Here is a 25,466-nt window from a genome sequence, read left to right on the forward strand (position 1 = left end):
CGCCGACTGAAAAAATAAAATACCTTGAGCTATAATTGTTATTTTTAGACCAACAGTCCTGTGAGAAGAAGGCCTGTTCAGTCATTGCCTGGCTCACCGCAGTCACCAAACCGTGGGAGTTTTACTCCTCAACAACTGTCAGAGGAAGGATTGCCACCAGGTTGGACTCTTCAAGTTGCAAGTAGTGGCTGCATTTTTTTCATTGACCATACTACTAAAACAACAACTTGAATTGACCCTCGGACGGGCAGTGCAAGTCTCTTACCGAATTCCCCTGTACAGAATAAAACCATTAAAGATGATCTCGGACCTTTGCCACCTGGGTGGGAAGAAAGGGTTCACACTGATGGCAGAACCTTCTTTATTGATCATAGTAAGTATTGCCATTCTTGTTCTTCTTCAGTTTCAATATGACCCTAGATATATCAAGTTTGAATAGATTACTATCGGCTTTAGCTTATTAGCTGGGGATTGGAAATGACTTCAGACTGGTTTCTGTTGTCCTAATTGTTAATAGCAATTGGCGATAGATAGCCTGCGGAAACAGTTGTCACCCAATTGAAGTTTGTTGTTAATAATTCATAGAAGAATATTAACTTGGCCAAGAATTTAAAAATAGAACCTTAGAATTCGTCCTAAACTCACAAGCGAAGAGTCGCTGACTCGAGTTTCGGTAGTGGCTATTGATTGGTTAAGTGACAATTAGTTGCTTTTCCCTTTAAGGCAAGCCAAATGTCGACCTAGCTGCCCTCCTACCGGGGACTGTGAGTCAGGTTGGCATTTGTGCTACGCGGGCCTCATTGGTCTACAGGCGAAAGTTTGTTTAGTTCTTCTCGTTTGTTTGGGACCTTTGAATCCAAATGCAGATTTAAAGCGGCATTTTCTTCAAAAATAGCATAAAGTAAAAGCATAAATGTAATGAAAACTTTAAAAAACAAAAGCGTTGGCAGTTATCTCTTACTTCAGAAATTGTCATGTTTTTAATTTTTCTTCAACTTGTTGAGTTTTGAGATAAAAATTTAGTAACTTTTGCAGCAACATTTGTAATTGTTAGAGACTTTTACGTGCAATTTTGGTGATTCTGGCCATCCGACGATCGATAGTAAATAGTATTGCAGAAAACGTTTTTATTGATGGCTGAAAATCTCCAGAAAAGGTGAAATACATGTTTGTGTCGTAAAAGTAAAAAATGTTCGTGACAATTCTCTGTTTAGAAAGAATAGTTAAATTTAAAATTTCGAATATTGGATACAATTGTTACCAAGAGTTTTCAGCAAAATGGAAGTCATACTCTATCCTTTAGAGAGTTTAGAAAGATGGTAATGTTGGCTTTAGAAGTTTTAGAGGACTCTTTACTTGTGGTAATTTCTGTTATTTTTAAGAATGACTTGATTGTCCATTTTAATTTCTGTTCGTTTTAATATTCATCTGTTAATCCATTCAGGTTTCTGTTATCTTCATGATTGATGGATTGTTTTCTTTAATTCCTATTCAGTTTGATTTTTTGAAATATTTGAGGAATCACCTGATATGTCAATAGGCCAGAATGAGAATTTTTTGTCGGTGAGGAGAACGAAAATGGTTGTAATATTAAGATAATAATCTTACACGCCAAGGCAAGGGCATCCACAGGGGGATGGGCTTCCAACCCCATGCCCCTTTCTTGAAAGAAAATGCAAAAAGCGCAAAGCTTAGGGTTGAAGAGAAATGCAAAAAGTGCAAAGCATGGGTTGAGTGGAATGAGGGTTGAGATGTGTGGGGTTTAATTAAAGGGGTGTTGAGCTACAGTCATACCACCAGGTTGACGTTAACATTTAATAATTTGTAATGGAGGAGGAGTGTAAAGAATCGACACTTAAACCACCACATGTGCATCAACCCAATAAGTGGGCGGTAGCATACTAAGTTAATCAAAGAAAAGACAGTATAGACTACTATGAGATACATGCCTGCTATTATTTCCAGGATTAAAAATAATCGGAATTTAAAACATTCTAGTTGCACTTCAAAAATTTTCAACTCGCCACTGGGCAAGATTTATCTTTTTTCTTTTTAATTCTTAAATTAATTAATTCTTAATGTAATTCTTCAATTCTTTTTATTTGTCGTACTCTCTCCTTGCCAACTTAATTATACACGTTGAAAATTTTCAATGGAGTTGGGATTGTCTGGGGAATTATTTCGTTGGCAGGGGAGGTTGGAAAAATTCTCCATGAGAGAACCTCTGTGGGAAAAAATCTTTGTGTGTTTTTTCCGCGGGAGAAACTTTCCATTGGTGGGGGGGGGGGGGGTAATTCCCAGTAAATATTTTCCTTGGAGGGGTATTTCTGGTAAGATATAAAAATGATTACAATTTTAATAAAAAACAAGTCTTTATTTAAATGAGAGTAAGCCGAGGATAATTTTTCCTGACGGAATTGACCACAAGAATTTTTCTGGGGGAGATTTTATGTGTGGGTGGAATTTTCTGAGGGAAGTGGATTTTATACGAGAGGAACTCCTATTGATGAATTGTCGTGGGACTTGAAGGAATTTATCATGGAGGGGAGGTGGGTGTCGTGGGATTATTTGAAAAACGGTCTTAAACTGAATAAAAAAAAGTTTTTTTTTCAACTGGAAGTAAGGAACAATACCAAAACCTAAAAAAACAGAAATTGATCCGTATATGAGTGGAGATGCCACCTCCTCAACACCTGCCTCTTTACGTTAAAATTTAGCTTTTTGTCCCAATTCTTTAAGAGCAAATATTGAAAAACAAGGGAGGCTTAAATAAGAAGCTTTTTTTTATTGCATGCTAAAATTCGTCGCGTGAATGCGAGGTATTGGGGGAGGGGTAGCACTCTTCATATACGGAATAATTTTTGTTAGTTTTAATTTATAATGTTGCTCCCTACATTCAGTAGAGAAATGTGTTTTTTTTTTTTAATTTAATAGCGTAAAGAAATTACTAATCAAATAGAGTTTACATTTAATTTTACTCTAAGGTAACAGCAATGTAAAATGGAAGAACTTAGGGGAAAAATCTGGAAACTTGTTGAAGAGAATATGACTTCAAAAATGTCATTAAAATTTAGAATAATTCACGGCAGTCCTTGGCCAAAAGGATGAGTGAATAAATGACAATTAAGTTTATGGAATTTTTTTTACAATTATGGCTTCCATTTCCTGAATAGCGACGAAGACCACTCTGCCTTTCCGTAACAAACAATCACAACTTAGAAATAAGTGAGAAATTTTCTCAGGACAGTGGAATTCAATTCAGTGAATGTTTGGCCTTATGTCTATGGGCTGCCTTCAGTACAACAACAAATATATATATATATATATATATATATATATATATATATATATATATATATATATATATATATATATATATATAAGTTATTAGAACTATTAGATTGTTTGGCCTTATGTCTATGGGCTGCCTTCAGTACAACAGCAAAAATATATATATATATATATATATATATATATATATATATATATATATATATATATATATATATATATATATATATATATATATATATATATATATATATATATATATATATATATATATATATATATATATATATATATATATTAGAACTATTAATATAAGTTATTAGAACTATTAGAAATCAATGCTTTGTCTATGTCTTCTTTATGCTGATGTAGCCGTTTTTCTAGATTCAGATAAAATCTTCTTGGGTTGTTTTAAACTGTTTTTTTTTTAATATCTTTAGTTTTAAACTTCGCATTTTAATGTAAGAGACGACCCTTAGACATAGGGCCGAAATATTCACTGAATTGAATTCCACTGTCTTGAGAAAATTTCCCTATTGTTTCTTAGTTGTTTTTTTTTTTACCGTATTCTGATGACGACATTCCATTTACCATGTTCTGACCCTGTAGTTCAGGTAAAGTTGTTATCTTCGCACAACAGGATCTGTCGTGTTAAGTTTTTTAAATCAACTACCCAATGATGAAAATAGATATTTTTAAAAGGAATTAAAGGATTTTACGGAATTTTTTCTTATGCTATTCTGAAGGTATTTAAGTCTGAAACCTTAGTTACGGCCAACTCTAAGCGTGAGAATTAATCATGTATTGTTCTTAAAGCTACGTAAGTATACATATCTCTGCGTCAGGTGCATATCTCTGAAGGATCGCCAGGTACGACATCGATTCGGTGAGTCATTTTCAAAGCTTGAATTTTTTAAACTGAAAATGTTTTTTTTTTATCGAAACAAAAAGTAAAAGTGTACTTTATTTGTTTATATAATTTGACCAGCAGGCTACTTCTGCAATTTAGCTCATGCTAAAAATTAGGTCTTTGGTGCCCGGGTTAATGCTATATGGGAGCGAAAATCCTGACAGCAGTTGGCTATTTTCGGGACCCATTTTAAAGGAAGAAAGGACCTTTCTCCAACATCAAAGGAGAAGAATAGTGATTAATATTCTTACTGTCTTTTTGAGAGCCATATTAGATAATGTTCAGTGGAGTCAGGTCTTCAGGTGGTTTAAGAGCCCCCTGTATTAACACAAAACAACACCAACTGTAGGTAAAGGTTGATTAAGTTGTCACTGTTTAAGTTACTGGTTTTAGCGCTCTCATTTTTCTTTTTCGATACCAAAATAACACAGTGGGAGGATCCACGATTTTCAGATCAGCGAATTGCAGGGCCAGTAAGTTCCTACCTTTTTCAGACCTTACCTGTCTTTGGTTTTTACCTTATAGTTCTTGCCTTACTTACCTTACAAGTAAAGTTTTTGTTTTATTATTAGGTCCGATTCAAGATTTTGAGTAATATATCTCTTTCGTCATTATTATTGAATGTGATCATGGAAAAATAATCCAATTTATATAAACTCTAACGTATAAGAATTTTGTTTAACGAAAATATTTTTGATGGTTTTGTCTCAGAAAGCTATTTTTAAGATTTTTTTTTTGAAATATCGAAATCAAATGAAAATTCAGTTCATTGATTTAAAGGTATACTGCAAGCCCTTTCAGCTTTTCTACAGATGTGGGCTTTGTAAACTATATAAAAATTTTATTTTTAAGAATTTTTTAGTAAAATAAGTTGTTATTATTATGGAGTTATTATTATTATTTGATTTACAAGAACCGTTTGCAAGAGACTGTAAAGTCACAGGGGCTCATGACCGCATCATCGATAAGATATTTGAACGCTTTCAGTTAAAAGACTGCTCATTTCCAAAATTATATTCTCCATGTGGGTTGTGCTACGCCTAGAGGTCGCGGCGTAGCACAACGGGTCGCGTGGGGTTTAAATTGTGCTGCTTTGGGAGGAGTTGTGTCGCCTCTAGGTGTACACCAGATAGTGTAGAGTGGTTTACCCCTTATCCCTTGCTTCAAGTCCATACTAGCTTATATGAACACAATTTGACACAGAGTCTAGACGTCCCCCCTCCCGTATGATCTCCCCTGTATTCTCCCGGATAATTTTGGATGTTCATTAGAAGGAAAATCGAAAGTTCTACTAACCTATTGAAGTCAGCGGCAACGATATAGTGTTGCCCACATTTTAATAACTAAATATCCTAACTCTCATTGAGCCTTCAGATAAATGCAGAATTAATTCTAAGTAGGGGGGGGGGGGTAGAGGCAGAAATAATATTTAATTACACTTGATTTTTTGAATTATTTCTCGTCTACACTGTTATTATGAAAGTAAAGAGTAACATTAAACTCCTTGACTTAGCAGTATCTATTCTATAGAGGAAAGATCAGCCCCTTCCTCATTACATGTCTCCCTCTCGTGGTCGCAAAAACTTAGAGAATGCTCAATCGATCCCAAATTGAAAGTTCTAGTTCTTTTTTTTTTAAGTAGGAAGTGATTGGTGACCAGCAAGTCCCTGTTATAAAACTGTTCATGATATATGGTCCTTTTGTTGCCCGTTAGGACATCTTGTCGATATTTTGAGGTATCTATTTTGTACGTACAATGCATGCCGTGTTTAATTCTTACGCAGTCGTTCCCAGAAAAAAAAAAGTTTTGAGTCACGCCATCAATTTCACGTAACGTCAGAGGTTTATTATTTCTAGATAATTTATTTTTGCCCACTCCTACAAACAGAGAATCGAATTGATGGAAGAAAACACAACACTTCAGTACTTAGAAAAAAAATCCCTCTTTTATATTAAGTGTGAAAAGTTCGAGAGCTTTTGTTCAATTGAACCATTTTTGGCTTAGGGTAGTTTCCCCAGCTGCTTTTGTGACGGAATAATTATAATAATGTATTGGTTACCGACTACCTAAAAATAAAAATTAAGCGGCACTTTTTATAAATTAGACTCAAATAACTTCTAAATATGAAACAAAATGAATATATTACAATGAGCCAAAAACTAAACCACAAGGAGGAATATCAACGGCATGTCGAAGTACACAATTCGGTGCTATTCTGACCAATTTTTCTATTTGTTTTTCTGATTCAGTTGCAAACAAATCGACGTGTAGTAGTTATCAGAAACAAGTGTGTTTCTTAGATAAAATGGAAGGAGTTTTTGGTAGTTGCATAGATCTGAACGAATACTAAGCTTGTGTGTGTTTGTAAGCCTACAGTTCGTGTCGGCATGCAAATATCAAGTAACCTGATAGCCATCCTGCTTGGTAGTTGACATGGCCTGGCGAAATTTGTTGACAGATTTGGTCAGAAAATGCTAGAGCTTCCACTATCCCCAAATTTGTCATTAGCTTTTAAATTTTTGTTTCGAGTTCGGCTACTGGCCGCTTTGGAACTTTTTGCATACCTGGTTTTAAGTATAGTTTGTTAGCCTATATGTTTGCATAGCCTATATAATGCTATGTGAATATAGCCTATGATGCATTGGGGAAATGTATTAGAAGCCCAGGAGTAAATTTGCGGAGAACAGACAAGCTAAAATATTTTATTAAAATTAAACTTAAGGGTTATCAATTTTACATGAACTCAATCGTAGACTTTTAATAACTTGATCAGCCACGACAAGCCTTGGGCTGCTCAAATTAGCTCCGTAGGTGATACTTGCGTTTTGATCCAGGAAAAACCATTTTGGTTTTGGAGCACTTTTATATTGTAACAGCTATCATACTATAATAGTTAAAGTGATATACGTCTAAGACTTAACACTCAAACCAAAATTAAAAGACCTGTTAATTTGTTGCAATCTCATCTTGTTGGGGCTAAGGTATTCTAAAAATGTGTTTCAACAATCCTTGTTCTGATAAAGATACCTTCCAAAAATTTAAAGTGAAATTTAAAGCACGAAAACCTGTTTTAAAAAATAAAGTTCAGAGAAAGAGTCTAACTACAGCGTAAAGAATGAGGCGTAGAGGAGGGAACAGCCCCTTTCATATACGGAAAAATTTCTGTTCGTTTTAAGTTTTAATTTCGCTCCTTACTTTCAGTTAAAAAAAACTTGTTTTTTTTTATTTAATAAAATAAAAAATTGGATCCAATTGTCCTATGTGAATTTTAAATTCTTGGTCAACCTGCCTAAGATTCTTGGCAAGCGTGACTTGCTAAAAGATAACAAACCGTGTATTTGGTCCAATAAGAGAGGCACCCGCATACTTGCGCCGATTAACCCAAGACAAACTAGATCTACGTTGCATGGGCAACGTGAGATGTTGCGGCAACCTTTGCTCGGCTTCGCCGAGTAAAGTGTTGCGCAAGCAACACTTTGGTTTTGTTTCCTCGCTGCGACTAAACGCTGAAGTTGTTAATCTGTAAGGATGCTAAAATACATACTAGGTACACCAACTCGCAAAAGTTGCAAACTCCTCATTGCTAAAGATGATTGTAGCCTTACAGCCGATTATTACTTACAAGTCCATTACATGTCTTACCACTGGAACCAAATCGGTCTTACCATCAAATACAACGGAAACAAAAAATAGGTACACCAACTAGTAAGAGTTGCGAACCCCTCATTGCCGAGGATGATTATGAGCTAACAGCCGACTGTTGCTTACAACTCCCCTATATGTCTCAAAATTGTAATATGTAATATATGTAATAATCGGCTGTAAAGCTACAATCATCTTTAGCAATGAGGAGTTTGCAACTTTTGCGAGTTGGTGTACCTAGTATGTATTTTAGCATCCTTACAGATTAACAACTTCAGCGTTTAGTCGCAGCGAGGAAACAAAACCAAAGTGTTGCTTGCGCAACACTTTACTCGGCGAAGCCGAGCAAAGGTTGCCGCAACACCTCACGTTGCTTATGCAACGTAGATCTAGTTTGTCTTGGGTTAATCGGCGCAAGTATGCGGGTGCCTCTCTTATTGGACCAAATACACGGTTTGTTATCTTTTAGCAAGTCACGCTTGCCAAGAATCCTAGGCAGGTTGACCAAGAATTTAAAATTCACATAGGACAATTGGATCCAATTTTTTATTTTATTAAATAAAAAAAAACAAGTTTTTTTTAACTGAAAGTAAGGAGCGACATTAAAACTTAAAACGAACAGAAATTTTTCCGTATATGAAAGGGGCTGTTCCCTCCTCTACGCCTCGTTCTTTACGCTGTAGTTAGACTCTTTCTCTCAACTTTATTTTTTAAAACAGGTTTTCGTGCTTTAAATTTCACTTTAAATTTTTGGAAGGTATCTTTATCAGAACAAGGATTGTTGAAACACATTTTTAGAATACCTTAGCCCCAACAAGATGAGATTGCAACAAATTAACAGGTCTTTAAATTTTGGTTTGAGTGTTAAGTCTTAGACGTATATCACTTTAACTATTATAGTATGATAGCTGTTACAATATAAAAGTGCTCCAAAACCAAAATGGTTTTTCCTGGATCAAAACGCAAGTATCACCTACGGAGCTAATTTGAGCAGCCCAAGGCTTGTCGTGGCTGATCAAGTTATTAAAAGTCTACGATTGAGTTCATGTAAAATTGATAACCCTTAAGTTTAATTTTAATAAAATATTTTAGCTTGTCTGTTCTCCGCAAATTTACTCCTGGGCTTCTAATACATTTCCCCAATGCATCATAGGCTATATTCACATAGCATTATATAGGCTATGCAAACATATAGGCTAACAAACTATACTTAAAACCAGGTATGCAAAAAGTTCCAAAGCGGCCAGTAGCCGAACTCGAAACAAAAATTTAAAAGCTAATGACAAATTTGGGGATAGTGGAAGCTCTAGCATTTTCTGACCAAATCTGCCAACAAATTTCGCCAGGCCATGTCAACTACCAAGCAGGATGGCTATCAGGTTACTTGATATTTGCATGCCGACACGAACTGTAGGCTTACAAACACACACAAGCTAGTTTAGAAACAAATTTGGGCTATATATTTGCACATCAGGGGGGGGGGAGGGGGTAAAGCATAGCATATATTAAATACATCAACTAACCATTGCTGTATTTTTTTGTGTTTGTGCTTTTGTACTGGTGATTTCTTTTCTCATTAGAATTCAATGCACACACACATAAAAAAAAAAAATATAGCAATAGTCTAGACCTTTTTTGGATGACCAAATATAGGGCCAGGTCATCTTACTTTTTGCTTAGCTAATTTTCTAAACATAAATAAAGATGTTCCATGGTAAGTAACTGACCTCCTCCGTAGACACCACCACTCATTTCTAATATTCTCAAAACTGTAAGCTATCGATTATTTCTTCTGAATAAGGCAACTGTAAACAGGGTTGCAGTCTTCTTCAGATCCTAAAATGCTACGATTGCCATAATTTATATGCCATATAGTAATTTTCGGTGCTATAATCAACAAATTGACTGTAATAGTGCTAAAATAGCACTTTTGGGCTATTTTAGCACTAAGTTAGTAGCCCTAAGCATGTGCTACAGTACTAAAAATAATAAAATGGTCCTAAAATAGCACTCACAAGCTACAGGTGCCTGTGTATGGAACTATTACCATGGGTTGTTTGATTTCACAAAAAGCGGCCGTTTGTGCATGATCTGTCAAAATTTTGCTGCAAATTTGTGCATCACAATGGTTGGGTTGGAAAGTATCTGCTAAGCCTTTGAAAATCGCATGCTTTATTTTAAATTGAAAACTTTTCAGAACCATTAATTGCAAGTAACTTTGAAAAGAAACCATTCATCAAAATTTTCCCCTAAATATTCAATAAATTACACTTTGCCCTTTACAGATTATTTTTTCTGAATCTTTTTTTCGGCTCCTAGAATTTATTTAGCCCATTTCCATGCATATACTTTTTAAATAATTTATAATACTGTTTGCATTTCAATGGTTAAATTGAACCGTTTCTGTGCGGATTCTCTTTGATTTTCTGCAATCTCTTATCCCTAGGACGTTTTTTGTTATAACAGAATTACATTCATGAAAATCAAAAGTTAGATCTTCACGTCACAAGACGTGAAGTTTTGTAATATTCGAAATGGCTCTTTCAGGTCAAAATGTAAGAGTTACGGTTCACGTTTTTTGTAGCTGAGTTTCCAAACTAAATCACTTTCTCTTCAGACCAAAGTATCTAAAAACTCCACAACAAACCTTTTGTAGGAATTATTTTTGATTACTTATGAACTTTTGTATTCTATAAGATGTATTTGGGATGTTTTTAGATATTTTTTTTTGTCGGTTAGCACGTATTTTTTGTCCCGTATCAACTATGTTTTGGTCTGTTAAAGCTATTTTAGAATTCTTCAAAGTATTTCTGTATTTTGTAAAGAAATATATGGATTTTGTATGGACTTTTTGTATTGTAATATAGAATTTCACAAGACCCAGGTGATTATAATAATATCTTGAGGGGAGCTAGTAGTTCCATTAGTATAGACATCTCTTATGGACGTCGTCATATTAATAACCCTATCACTGCAGGGTTTCTATGTTTTAGTCTTGATTTCTAAGGATTGTCCTGGATTTCTACATTTCGTATGAATAAGAAAAAAGCTTATTAAGGAAAATGTTTTAAATTGAAGTGCTTTTTAAGAATAAAGGTTTTTTTTTACAAAATCACAGGAAATTCGAAGAAGGGGGCGTGAAATACAGGGACCATCTAATAATGAAATGGCAAGTTCCAGCAGTTCAAATAAAACAATTGTTAATTTATTTTTATAAGCTTATTTTTGTTTGAGAAAGGTTGAAAGTGTCTTAGGTGTGATAGTGCACACCAGAAGGTGCCATCAGGTGGTTGCATTTTGCCAATTTCCGCAATTCGTCAGAATAAACGCCTGAAAAATGTGTTACGTTTGATAATGCATGCCATATGGCGCCATTGGGTGGGTAAATTATACCACGCTGGAGTCAACTGCTACAAAATATCAGAAAAAATAGTATTTGGAGTTTTATTTCAAGTTCAAGCGATCGATTCTAATGCAAACGAATATTTTCGCAGATATTTGCCTGATAAAATGCCTTATGTGTGATAATACACGGCCCCATTGGGTGGGTATACTGTGTCACGTTATTTTCGTTCTTTTATGGTAAAAAATAGCAGTAAAGCCTCCTCTGGGTTTTCCTGTCATGATAGGGTAGCTTAAAACCTCCTTTATTAAACGCCTTAAAATCTCCTTTAGATTGAGAAAAAATTATTTCTCTGATATTTTGAACCTGTTTGGCCAAAATTGGTCTTTTATTGAACAAAATGACAATAAAAACCCTTTCCTATAAATTATTGTAAACTTCATAAATTGTTCATGTTTGAAATTATCAAAAAAGAATATTCTTTTGACGTATTTATTGTTCTCCAAGTATTATTATTAGTTTCAGTAGTTATTGGCACATGCCGCTCTTTACTTAAAGTTTGGTACCACGAACTGTTCCTAATTCATCTGTGTCGTAATAAATTGGCTACTGAAGCAGAACCGCAGCATGTAGATTACAGGATACAAACTTGATTAGCTAGTATTTGAGAGTTCAAGTAATGGCATAAAAAGTAGTAATGACAGAAAAGAAACAGAATTGGTACTTGTAAAACAATGACCTATTTTTTTTTTTTTTTTCTCTTTCAAAAACTAAAAGCTATTTTACCTATTTGTCAAAGCCATCAACGTATCGAGACTGACATATTGATAAGGGCCCATCTTTAAGCTTGTCCAATAATTTGGCCTTGACTCTACGAATCCAATAATTTGAAAGTTTGGATGTGACTCCAAGGGTCCTAAATTGAATAACTGTAGAATTATTATTAAAATGTTAAAATCCTTATATTGTTTAACTCAAAATAATCTTGAACTCACAATTCTACACCAATAAACAAACACGATGGAAAAATTTATATATTACACGTTTCCTCCAAAAACAAGTAACGGCCCTCCAATTCAAGTTTAGTGACAATAATGTGTCAAACACCTTTATAATTTTTCGTCAAGCAAATTTCGCAATGTATTTGAATGAATGGTTTTTCTATAATTAATTCATTTCTATAATGATTCAAAATTGCCTAAATTCTTTTTCGTTACATACAAAAATTTTGATTTTTAATTAAAAACGATTCCCTTCGGCGAAAAATCATTTCGGTGTTCGGCACCAGGACATCGCTAGAGCCGAAGGTAGCGGCCCATTCACAATGAGATTTTACTATTACTGAGATTTAGCAAGCGCTGATTTTCAACGAATCAATTTCTTTATAATCTTTTGGATTTATTCGAAAAATCTGATTTGCTCAAGTAAGCACTACCTAAATCTTGATATTGATAAAAGCCCATTGCCGATAGATCCCAAATTATTTTTAAGAAATCCAGGCATTTTGAAAGGATTTTTTTTAAAAGCCATTTTCTGTACTGTTTTTATATTAGATGCAATTTCTTTATAATTTAATTTTTATTCGTGGACAATTTGCCACTAGGTGGATTCTGCAAAAAAAAATATCATACATGTCTTGTAGGTATTCAATGGGTTTGGAGGATAAGGTACGTTTTGTACTCATTCACATTAGATGAAATTTCTTTCTGAGGGTGTTTACTATTAACATTGTCTTTATTTATTCTTTGTTTGATTCGAAATTACAATTGTCATGAATCATATTTGGTTGTAATTATATTTTACTTTTCCTCTGTTCTCCTTGGTTGGCTTTCCTCACATATTACACAAAATTCGTCTTATAATTCAATTTTCTAACCTTTGGGGGTAAGTTCTAGATTATTTCATCATTTTCTCCTTCTTCCTCAAGGGTATCACTAATTTTAGCTATAAATTTTAATGAGCCGAAAAGTCTATTTTATTCAAGGCTTAGCTAGTCACACATCTTTGTGAAAGTTAAAGACAAAAAAAAAATCTTTATCAAAACCTTTTGAAGCTTCATAAACCTTCATAAAGACCGTTAAAGTAACACTCTTAATGGGAAGACTTACCATTAATTGTTATTGACTTACCATTATTGTTGCGCAATAGCACAACACCTTAACAAAGAGCCTTAATTTAGGTGGAGAAAACACATTATGATCAAATTCATTGGTTGAAATGTTGTTTAGGAAATACTAAAAATTTGAATTACAAAAATTTGATAAAGGACGCACTTTTCAATTGAAGAAGTTATATTGGTAATCTGATAATTCTAAGAAATTTATACCAGATTTATTCTCGTCTTTAGGTATTCGGGAGAATGAATAACGGAGTCTCTAAGTGGAACATTTAACAATTGGAAGTCAGAAACAGGTTTTAGAGAGCAGAAAAAGGCAAATGTGTAATTTTAACGTATCCGCGTAACATATTTTTGGGTAATAGTGCTTTCAGTCTATACCGTAGAACTTTTGGCAATTGCATGACTTAACGTTACGTTATGTAATCTTACGGATAAAATTTTGTCCATACGCCAAGTAGGCTCGAGCTTTAAAGAGAATTTTACGTCACATGTTTTTTTTTCACGTTATTTATTTTTTGTTATGTAAAAGCCAACATAGTAGCAACAAAATGGAATTCCTGAATGAGCCATTAAAAAAATTGAATTGAATCTCCATTCTATATTGATGATGACTGTGATGATTTAATTTTTTACTTTACTTTAGCGTTGTGTGAAGGGCTTGTTTGATTGTGAAAGATTACACTTACCATGATGTAACTTTAGCACTTAGCATTGAACTCTGCGTACGCAGCGCGTAATGTGCTTATGAGGTGAGGCAATGGACAAAAACCAAGCCAGGTGCATATGGTTCAAAGTCCCTTTAAAACGAAATTGGATCATTTTTAGAGCTCCTCAGGAACTGTTGTGATTGTCAGTGGACCAATGAACGAAGCATCAACTTGCTTCAATAATGTTCTGAAAAAGATTCACCCACTTTTATACTGTGCATTTGTACTTATAAAATATGTATTGCAACCCGAACACTAATTCAAAATGGTGAAAATATAACTGATTATATTTTCTGTTTGGTGAGATCCAAACAGAAAATATGTTTGGTGAGTTCTGCTCAGAGTGATAAATTTTCCCTTAAGGACCATTGATAATAAGATTAATCTTATATCGAGTTTTAATTAAGGCTAACCCGTTTGTAATGAGATCTTGCGATCGGCAAGTTTTGATCTGGATTAAAATTATACTTCTAGTGTCATTTTTAACCCCTTTTTTTACGTAAAATACCCTATGTTAATTATAAAAGTCATGCAGGAAATTCCTTTTACAAAAAGTGCCATTTTCCTGATGGCCGTAATATGGACAATGAATCCTGTATAATTGACGGTCGAAATGTGGTAAATCTTCATCCCAAGCTATTAACTGCATCGTTCCAAGAAGATTCTCTAATTTATAAGAGATGAAGATTTTCATTGTAGGACTTTTTTTGAAATGGGACAGAAAATCCCTAGGGGGTAATCGAGCGCGATGGAAACTTATCGAGTGTGAGAATTGTTACTGACTGATAAGGAGAATTGACCTATAAAGAGTTGATGTACCACACGGATATAAATTGCTCACTTAATAGTGTACTTTGTTTAAGGAAATGTGAATGTATTTTCTATAATTGAATAGAACAATTGGAAGGAACCCCATTTTAGATTCGATTTGGGAGAGCTTTACATCCCGTTGTTGCTCACGGAAATATAGATAGCTTTGGAAAATAGATATTAAGAGTGAAAATGGTTCGGATTGCAGGTGATAGGACGAGTTTTGATCCAGATACTTATACTGACGCTCTTTGGGCCCTTGTCTTTAAAAATCTTGAGCTCTGGCGTTTTTTCTATTGTATCCCGTGTCTTCCGTGCAGTTTTCTATTTTTTTTTTCTCTTCCCTCCAGAATAATGCTCCCCCCCTCTGAAAAAATAAAATGTATGCCTGGATTGTTCCCGTTGGCTTTCTTCGAATGGCGTCCAAGGAGATTGGTAAACTGCACATTTGAATAGTAATAATAATAATTATAAAAAAATTAAATCTACAAGGGTGTAGTTGTTTTAAACATATCTGACGGAATACAATGATGAATCTGATGGCCTACTTTGAACTGGTTGGGATACCTGCAAGACTGAGAACCTTGCGGTTAGTTCTAGTTCCACATGAAGGGTGATGCCCCTCGAGAAAATTATAGCCTAGTAAACAACACAGCATTCGTATGGATAATTTCTCTGGGCTTTGTCTGTTATTGTTGGCATTTTGGGGCTGAAAAACTTCTTCTTAGCTTTCTGATCTACTATGGGTTGCCCCGTAGTAGCATAGTATTTGTAGGCATGAATATGTAATGGGTCGGAGGTGATAGACTTGATACTGTCTGTGCAGGATTTTGACTCTTGCTGAATGAAGAGCTTTGCCAAGTGTGAAAAACCTTGTTGTGACCAAAATGGTCCCAGGATTGCACAAAGCCTCCATTCAACTGAAGGTCCCAGGGACTTCTTTGCTCTTCGGTTCAAAGCCAGCTTAAGCACTTTGGTGTAGACCTAAGAAGATGAGTTGGTCCCCATTCTGCGCTGGTTCTGGACCATTTCTTTTTCCGAGGTCAGGAAAGGATATAGAGGAAAATGAAAATAGTTTTTGACACCTTGGATGTGAAGGAAGATTTATTTTGTGAGGAAGAATTAATGACATTGAAAAAAAGGATTTAGAAAAATCAGACCTAAGGTGCTGATAGTGTGACAAAATAATTTCCTAAATGTGATGGCAATGAGGTTAGAAATAAGTTAATGAGGATTATGAATAATTTCTTGAAAAGGAGAAATACTAAGCGATTTTGGGAAAACACTTAATTAAACCCCCTGTATAAGAAAGGTGATAAGAGTGAGTTTGGTAATTATGGAGGCATTAGACTGGTTTTTGTAGGTAGCAAATTACTGAGTATGATAATATTTTTATATTTGGAGATGCTGTAGACAAAGTTTTAAGAGAAGAACTGTGTGGTTTCAAAAAGCGTAGAGGATTTGTCGATAATATTCACTCTTAGGTTAATGAGAAGCGTCTGAATCATCAACCTTTTAGTCCTCAGTTTTATAGATTATGAGCAAGCGTTCGATTCAGCTGGTAGGAGAGCTTGCGAAGGTCTTATCCATCCTTGTATCATGTACAAGGCAAAGACGTTAAACTGAATAGTTCTGTGTATGAGAATAACACTGATGCGTTTAAGATAGGAAATGAGGTTGGCAGCTTGTTTAGTATTAAATCAGGAGTTAAGCAGGGTTGTGTTCTACTCCCATTTATATGGATTGATTTGATTGTCATTGTCTTAAGGAGAACAGGGAAGGCAATGGGAGAATATAGAATCAAATGGGGAGGGAAAACTCTCCTCGGCTTAGATTATACTGATGATTCAAGCATCCTAGATGAAAGTGTGAGCAAAATGAATGAACTTCTAGACGTTTTGCGATTCAAGGTGCCTCAATAGAGAAAGTATGAAAAGAAAGCGTGCCGAGGAATCACAACAGTAGCGTGAAAGCAGGCTTGCGTCTCATAGAGAAATCACCAAAAGAAAGCGTGGCGAGAAATCACAAGAACAACCTGAAAATTTTCGCCTGGCATTCAGGTACAGCCCAGTCGATGATTATAGCTTGAGTAGATGTGTTAAAATCGGGACTATGTCTAAAATTTGTCCCTATTGCAAGGCTTTGAAATTTAATGGTGAAACAATGGGAATGTGTTGCGCCTCTGGAAAAGTTATAACTCATTGATGTTACGATGCCCTACAATATCTTATCATATTTTGGGATGGAGCCGACGGCTATCACTTTAATATTAAATTGATAAATCAAGCCACTAACAAAGAAATGGATAAGAAATGCAGCGCAATGAAATATTATGCCTATAGATTAATGATTTGTCATTTATTACATTTATATACAATCCATATTGGGATTAGATACAACAGCTTTTACATCCTGGACAATCGCCGGTTCATAGAAATTACAGACCGTGACACAAATGACAAGCGGGACACAGGGAATATAAATGACGACCGGGACAATCAAAGAGAAATTACAGACCAAGACACTGGGACACAAATGACGACTGGGACACTGGGAATATAAATGATGGCAGCAACACAACTACACTCAGGACGCCAGAAGGGCACATGGGGGATATATAAATGACGACCGGGACACTGGGAATATTCGATTAGCAATTACCATCAACAAAGTCCAAGGGCAATCATTAGAAAATTGTGGTATAGATCTGAATACGGATTGTTTTCCCATAGACAGTTGTATGTTGCATGTTCAAGAGTCGGTAAACCTGACGATCTATTTATATGCACAGACAATGGGACAGCGAAGAATATTGTATATTCGCAACTTTTACGTAGTTAAAAACATATATATATATATATATATATATATATATATATATATATATATATATATATATATATATATTCATAGGTGGGACACAGGGACACATCTACAATGGCGCGTAACTAATATGGCGCGTAACGAATTACACGCGCGGGGGGGGGGGTGAATTGCCCCCACCAACAGCTAGTATATATATATATATATATATATATATATATATATATATATATATATATATATATATATATATATATATATATATATATATATATATATATATATATATATATATATGTGTGTTTGTGTATATTGTCTAAAAATTGTACACTTGAAATTGACTTTTGCGGCAACGAAAACGGTGTTGTAATATTTGTCTGATGCAGAAATCAAGCTAATATCTCTGTGATTACCACACTATCAACTCCTGGGGCTTTAATATTTTAAATCCTTTGAGTACTGTCACTAATTCTTCCCATTAAAATAATATTCGTTCCCACCCAAAGTTTCATAAACTGCCTGAGTTCGGTGATTCTATGTCACGCATTTGCATGCTTCGTACCTTTGGGATGTGTGCTTCCAAAACTCTTAATAAGTACATTTGAAAGCGTCTAAATTTGTCAGTCAAAATGTCAATAAAATAGTTGTTTTTTAATGCTTTAAATTATTCTGGCCTCAGGAAATCATATCTAACTATGATTGAAAAATAAAAGCGTCACAAACAAAAGTCAAATAAATAAATTTTCTGCTAGTGATTGTTCCTCGTTGGTTTTTATTTGACGATTTTATTTTATGTATCTATTCTATCCAAGCAGTGTATTGTTAAAGAGGTAACTATTTTTCTTTTATAGGCTGTACTCTCTTTTACGGGAGAACAAAGAGCCAGGCTCCTTCAATTTGTAACTGGTACGTCACGTGTCCCTATGAACGGTTTTAAAGAACTCTACGGAAGCAACGGACCACAGCTGTTTACCATTGAGAAATGGGGAGAGAAGTGTAATTTCCCGAGGGTACATACTTGCTTCAATCGAATTGACTTGCCACCTTATGAATCCTATGAGGAGTTACGGGACAAATTACTTATTGCTTTAGGAGCGGAGGGTTTTGCAGGAGTTGATTAAATTTGTTAATTTTGTTTTTCTTCTTGGATGAACCTGCGTTATAACTTTTTCTTTTGTTTCATTATTTAAAGTAAAGCCGTATGCCTTTATTCATAAGCAGAAATTGTGTATATCTGTTTTGGTAAACTTAAAAATTCAACGACAAAAACTGTTAAATATATTATCCTATTATTTATGTGTAGACGTAAACTCACTACAGTATTGTCAATGATCAGAACAGTTAGGTGTGCTCCTCCTCCACCACAATCTATTTGAAGCTTCTCTCTTTAGCCCCCTCCCATGAGTTCCAGTTCCCTTTAAGTCCTCCCTTTCGATCCCTTCTCGCCCAATTCAATGACCTGGTTTTTTCTTAGCCACAGATGAATGATTAAAATGAGACAAATCCGTGAGATTTGATGAATGCGGAGTAAAATGATGATATAATGACGGTAGAAACGATAAAACGACGGTAGTATGCCGATAAAACGATAATTATATGATATAAAACGCATTATTGTTTTTTTTCAATTTTCAAAGCAAATATAATAATAAAAAGAGAGAAAAAAAAATATCCGTGGGACAGGAAAAGATGAAGTTTTACAAAACTGACTCTCAAAATATTTTTACTTTCAGAGCACAAGAAAAAAAAAAAATAATGAACTGCGAAAGAAAAAGGAAAAGACGTGTAAAACCATTAATTAAAATGTGGTATGATGGAAACTGCTCAAGAACAAGTTAACAAGAAATATTTATAATGAAAATTCGAATAATTTATAAAAAAAACAAGAGCTAAGAGCTCATATGGCACTTGTGACGAGGTCGGAAGAGCCGAGAGCTCATATGGTACGAGGTCGGAAGAGCCAAGAGCTCATTTGGACGAGGTCGGAAGAGCCAAGAGCTCATTTGGCACTTGTGAGAAGGTCAGAACCTAAAGTTAAACTTTATAGCACAAGATCCTTCTAAATATCAAATTTCATTAAGATCTGGTCACCCTTTCGTAAGTTACAAATACCTCAATTTTCAAAAGTACCTCCCCCCTCCCAATTCCACCAAAGAGAGCAGATCCGGTCCAGTTATGTCAGTCACGTATCTTAGACAGGTTTCTATTCTTCCCATCCAGTTTCATCCTGATCTCACCGCTTTAAGTATTTTCTAAGATTTCCGGTCCCCCCAACTGCCCCCCCCCCAATTACGTTTGATCCGGTTGAGATTTAAAATAAGATATCAGAGTTACGAGGTCCTTCTAAATATGAAGTTTCATGAAGATCCGATCACTCCTTCGTAAGTTAAAAATACGTTATTTTTCTTATTTTTCAGAATTACCCCCCCCCCCCCCGCAATTGAGCGGATCCGTTCCAATTATGTAAATTACGTATGCAAGACTTTTGCTTATTTTTCCAACCAAGTTTCATCCCAATCCTTCCAATCTAAGGGTTTCCCATCATTTTAGGTCTCCCCACCCCAAACTTCCCCCAATGTCACCAGATCCGGTCAGGATTTAAAATAAGAGCTTTGAGCCACGATATCCTTCTAAAAATCAAATTTCATGGAGATCCAATCACCCATTCGTAAGTTAAAAATACCTCATTTTTTCTAATTTTTCAGAATTAACCCCCCCCCCCCCCAACTACCCAAAAGAGAGCGGATCCGTTCCGTTTATGTCAATCATCTATCTAGGACTTGTGTTTATTTTTCCCACCATGTTTCATCCCGATCCCTCCACTCTAAGTGTTTTCCAAGTTTTAGGTTTCCCCCTCCCAACTCCCCGCCCCCATCACCAGATCCGGTCGGGATTTAAAATAAGAGCTCTAAGACACGATATCCTTCTAAACATCAAATTTCATTGAGATCCGATCACCCGTTCGTAAGTTGAAAATACCTCATTTTTCTAATTTTTAAGACTTACTCCCCCCCTCCCAACTACCCCAAAGAGAGCAAATAAGTTCCGATTATGTCAATCATGTATCTGGGACTTGCGCTTATTTTTCCCATCAAGTTTCATCCCGATCCCTCTACTCTAAGTGTTTTCCAAGATTTTAGGTTTCCCCCCTCCAACTCCCCCCAATGTCATCAGACCCAGTCGGGATTTAAAATAAGAGCTCTGAGAGACAATATCATTCCAAACATCAAATTTCATTAAGATCCAATCACCCGCTCATAAGTTAAAAATACTTCATTTTTTCTATTTTTCCGAATTAACCGGCCCCTTCTCCCCCCCCCCAGATGGTCAAATCGGGAAAACGACTATTTCTAATTTAATCTGGTCCGGTCCCTGATACGCTTGCCAAATTTCATCGTCCTAGCTTACCTGGAAGTGCCTAAAGTAGCAAAACCGGGACTTTAGGTTTTCCCCCTCCAACTCCCCCCAATGTCATCAGATCCGGTCGGGATTAAAAATAAGAGCTCTAAGACACAATATCATTCCAAACATCAAATTTCATTAAGATCCAAATACCCGCTGATAAGTTAAAAATACTTCATTTTTTCTATTTTTTGCGAATTAACCGGGCCCCCACTCCCCCCCCCCCCCCAGATGGTCAAATCGGGAAAACGACTATTTCTAATTTAATCTGGTCCGATCCCTGATACGCTTGCCAAATTTCATCGTCCTAGCTTACCTGGAAGTGCCTAAAGTAGCAAAACCGGGACCGACAGACAGACAGACAGACCGACAGAATTGGCGACTGCTATATGTCACTTGGTTAATACCAAGTGCCATAAAAAGCTAAATAAAAGGTACTAAGGGATTTAAAGGGTGTAATCCATCGGGTATTACTTATGCCTTTAGTAAAGGATAGAAAAGGTTTCAAAATAGCATATCCTTGAATTAAATGTTAGTAACCCTGCCTCATACGAAAGTTTAGGAAATAAATTTTCCCTAACTGTCTAGAGTCTTAACTCTTATTTGGCACTGAATGAGTTTTAAAACTTAAGAAAAATCTTTCATTTCAAGGAAAATATACTTTTTTGAAAAATTAAACATGGCTTAGATTGCTTAATATTGTTTAGAAAAATAATGTTTAAACTTCTAAACCCAAAAGTTTGATCTGTCTATTTAGCTTTTTTTCTTTCTTCAAATTCATCTATTAAGATCACTCAAAGAAAATAGGGGTAGAGAAATAATGCAAGACATTGTAATAATATAACGCTATAATGTAAAATGTAAGACAATGAATTACATTTATTAATGCGCAATAAATCGTAGCAATTAATTATCCTACTTCTTCATTCTACTAAACTTCGTTCTTCATTCTTCGATCTACTAAACCTAGGAAAATAGAGCATTGTTAATTTATAAGAACAAAAACCGGTGCTAGTGTCGGAAAGAAAAATCACCAATGCCATTTTAATCTTTTAGCCCACCACAAACCACTTCATACTTGTCCTTTCCTGAACTTTAAATGAAGCAGATATTAAAATAGCAGGATTCTCTAACCAATAGGCCTTTTAGCTTCGACTGACCTTACCTACTTTACCTGCCAAAATATTGCCGATCTAACCCTATTTAGCTATAACATTGTTAATGTATTATTTTTGAAACGACCGCAAAATAAAGAGGTTGACATAAAAGGCATAGACCAAACGCTAAAGAGCAAAATATTGATTTGACAATGCTAACTGAAATGCCACGTTGCCCGTCACTACTTCACTATTTACTGCTATTATAAATTACCGAATTTGTTAACCTGTAAATCTTATTTATGGGTGGTTGTAGCCTAATTGCAAAACTAATTCGTATTTTCAGAAGAATGGAATTGTCTTTAAAGATCCTTGTTTCGTCAAATTCATCTAGAATGAGAATTATGTGTCGGTGCAAAGTAAATAAAACACACTGATGGCAATAATGAAAAAGAAACTGATTGTACTCAATCCTTGTGTTGGCAAGTGTCGACTGCTAGGGTCAACTGCTAGGCCTCAAGCAGTTCGGTTTATATTTTTGATTGTTTTAATAAAGACCAGAACAGTGCATGCATACTTTCTGCTTTTTAATTATAAAATTCTTTGGTTTGTCTGAAAACCTTTTTTCAGTCTATATTTTGTGTTTCCTTATTCTTGTATCCAAAATTTGGAATTTTAATTGCCCTAGGTACTGAACATTTTGATTCAGTTTGGAATACTTCTCGCCATTTTCCAACATTGTTTCCTCACAAAACTTCTGAGGCGGCTTATCTTGGGTGAATTCGGCTAAAAAGGCAAAAATATCAAAATTTAGGTGGCACATAGAGGCAGAGCCTAAATTAAGCCTTGTCAACATCTGCTCTTTTCAGGAGAAATCAGCCAGTGATGTCAAAAGAAATAGTAATCAAGGGCTGTATTGGTTTGACTCCATCAAGGCGTGCATTGTTTTTACTATCTTTATGGGTGGGCTCGCAAGACTGAGTTGAGGCCACAAAGGCCCATTGGCTTCATTCACAAAAAAGCACCAATGGTCTGTGGGCAATTGATGCCCCCTGGGGTATGGTGTTTGCGATGAGACTTGCCTATTTCCTTTTTTCTCCTTTGTAGAAAATCCTTACTTGGTTCTTTCAACTACTGCTACTACTACTAAAAACTTGATGCTCACCTATCCGCCTGAGGCAAACACCGCTACACAAGCTCCCCCTCCGTGCCAATTTATTCAAAGCCTTCCTGTTTAACCCTCCCAAGAAGTTCAAATTTCCCCATTTTGCTCCCCTTGGTTGTTTTCCCTTCGGTTGTTTCAAGGTGTCTATAATTGTTTTCCCAATCCCATCAATTTTCAACTGGCTTAGACAGGCAGCACCCTCCCATCAAAAGAGAGGGGAGAGTCACCCCCATTTCTTCAGCCACCAGCAATAAGTGGTATTCAGTCCTCAGAAGCGGTAATAGCATGAGAGTTTCTTTCTTTTGCCTCAGAATGCTCATAGATGTATCTTTTCTCGCGCCAGGGTATGTGCTTTATCTATACAGGTAGAGCTGCCCACTACTCCTTTGAGTGCTACTCGCTCAAATTCATCCAGTCTCAGGAGCATATTCTGCAAAATGTCCTCATTTTGAATACAAGATAATATTCTTGCGCTCTTTTACGAGACCCTCCTCTTATTAAGATAAACCTAAGTACCCATGACATTCACTTTGCTGAATCAAGGAAAAATTCCACTTGGAATTTGACTCAGCATGTTTCATTTTTAAAACATCCCCTGTAGAATAAATCCCTTTAGATTTGACCCTCTGAACTAAGTAGATTCAAATCTGGAAAGTTTGTGGCGAGAGACTGAACTAGAACATGGAAAACACGTTTTTAGGATGAGGATTTAAAGTTTGGGTCTGAATAATATTTTACATTCTTCAAAATATTTTCTCAAAATTATCAAGAATATTAACAAACACTAGGGAAGATTGTCAGTGATTGAAGTAAATGGAATTAGAATTTTTTGGCCCTGTTTGTACCTACTACTCTCTGAGGCCCAAGAAGAAAGTTGTCATCCCCTGGGCATGCCTGGCCTATGGTTTATTGGTTTGATGTCACTTTACCAAGCTAAATGAAAACGACTGCTACAGTTGCTCCTATTCAGCTTTTTACGAAGCCTAATAGGTCGAAAATAGAGAGTAGGCAGATAACAAAATACTATATGATAGAAATAAGAGGGAATAGAGATTGACATTGTTTCCAGTTCTAAATTTTTGTCAGGTGTTGTTTGACAATACATGTCTTAAAGCCTTTCCTCTGTCTGTCGTTGGTGCAAAATAAGTTGACACAATGAGTTGACAGATAAACACTCTTAAAAATTTTAATTAAAAAGAAAATTGAACTATAATATCTAGTTCTGAGTATGATTTTGCCTCTAAACATTTCACTATAATAAATCCAATGCATGTAAATACAGGCAAAGTGCATGTTAAAGAGCCGCTAGTTACTCTTGAGGGAATTTCCAAGAAATAATTGGGTCAAAACTGCCTAATTTGTCTTCATGAAGATTGTTGATGACTCAGTGAAGACATTAACAAAGTAAGACACTAAAGACTCACTATCTATAGTTTCCCTTTCAAAATGCCTGGATTTCTTAAAAATAATTTGGGATCTATCGGCAATGGGCTTTTATCAATATCAAGATTTAGGTAGTGCTTACTTGAGCCAATCAGATTTTTCGAATAAATCCAAAAGATTATAAAGAAATTGATTCGTTGAAAATCAGCGCTTGCTAAATCTGAGTAATAGTAAAATCTCATTGTGAATGGGCCGCTACCTTCGGCTCTAGCGATGTCCTGGTGCCGAACACCGAAATGATTTTTTGCCGAAGGGAATCGTTTTTAATTAAAAATCAAAATTTTTGTATGTAACGAAAAAGAATTTAGGTAATTTTGAATCATTATAGAAATGAATTAATTATAGAAAAACCATTCATTCAAATACATTGCGAAATTTGCTTGACGAAAAATTATAAAGGTGTTTGATACATTATTGTCACTAAACTTGAATTGGAGGGCCATTACTTGTTTTTGGAGGAAACGTGTAATATATAAATTTTTCTAAGTCCTGGCATAGATCTAAGTCCTGAGCATAGAATGTTCAGAGTAGTACATACCCTTAAAACTATGTTAAGAAGATAAATCATTATTTGTATACTTACTCTTGATGTGACCTACTAAATTTTCTGCTTCGAGTACCACTTCCAGATTTTTCTTTTTAGAATTTTTAGATAAATTTGATTTTATTAGGTTCATTGGGTAAATTGAATATTATTATACCCAAATAACTCT

General features: G+C 35.2%; 1 long non-coding RNA gene across 2 annotated transcripts in view; it reads left to right on the forward strand.

Annotated features, from left to right (window-relative positions):
• The window catches only part of LOC136035510 (uncharacterized), a 37,467-nt gene extending 16,219 nt beyond the window's left edge, over window positions 1–21,248 (forward strand). For both annotated transcript variants that reach the window (XR_010619457.1, XR_010619458.1), the window contains exons 4-5: window positions 49–373; window positions 18,498–21,248. This is a non-coding gene — a long non-coding RNA (uncharacterized LOC136035510). The remainder of the gene's footprint in view (window positions 1–48; window positions 374–18,497) is intronic.
• The last annotated feature ends 4,218 nt before the right edge of the window (window positions 21,249–25,466 follow it).

Source organism: Artemia franciscana, chromosome 14 (genome assembly GCF_032884065.1).
Source record: "Artemia franciscana chromosome 14, ASM3288406v1, whole genome shotgun sequence".
Taxonomy (NCBI): domain Eukaryota; kingdom Metazoa; phylum Arthropoda; class Branchiopoda; order Anostraca; family Artemiidae; genus Artemia; species Artemia franciscana.